Below are 376 nucleotides of genomic sequence, written 5' to 3' on the forward strand. Positions count from 1 at the left end.
TTTGTTTCTATGTATTAGGTAGAGCTGCTATGTCTCCCAGTCTTAGTAGAATGGCCTTATGGGGCCCAGTGGTGCAGGCTTCCTGGTCATTTGAGCTGAGTGCTCCAGGTGTGTCTCTTGTGTTTGCCCTCCTATTGTAGTTGAGACTTGGTTGCTATTTGCATGTCAATGGTAGGGACTGACCCTTGGGATCACTGGTTGTGAGGACTGGCCATGACTACAGTGAAGGAGTTGTTGTACGATCTGCCTCAGCAGGGCTCTGGTGCCTGCACAACCCGCCACTTGGGTATGTCATTCTGGGAAGTGGCTGGGTGATGTTCTAGTTCATTTAGTAGCTGGCTGCTGGGCACAACAGCCTCAGGGCCACCTGGGAGGG

The sequence above is a fragment of the Hipposideros armiger genome, unplaced genomic scaffold, assembly GCF_001890085.2.
Source record: "Hipposideros armiger isolate ML-2016 unplaced genomic scaffold, ASM189008v1 scaffold_1344, whole genome shotgun sequence".
In the NCBI taxonomy this organism is placed as follows: domain Eukaryota; kingdom Metazoa; phylum Chordata; class Mammalia; order Chiroptera; family Hipposideridae; genus Hipposideros; species Hipposideros armiger.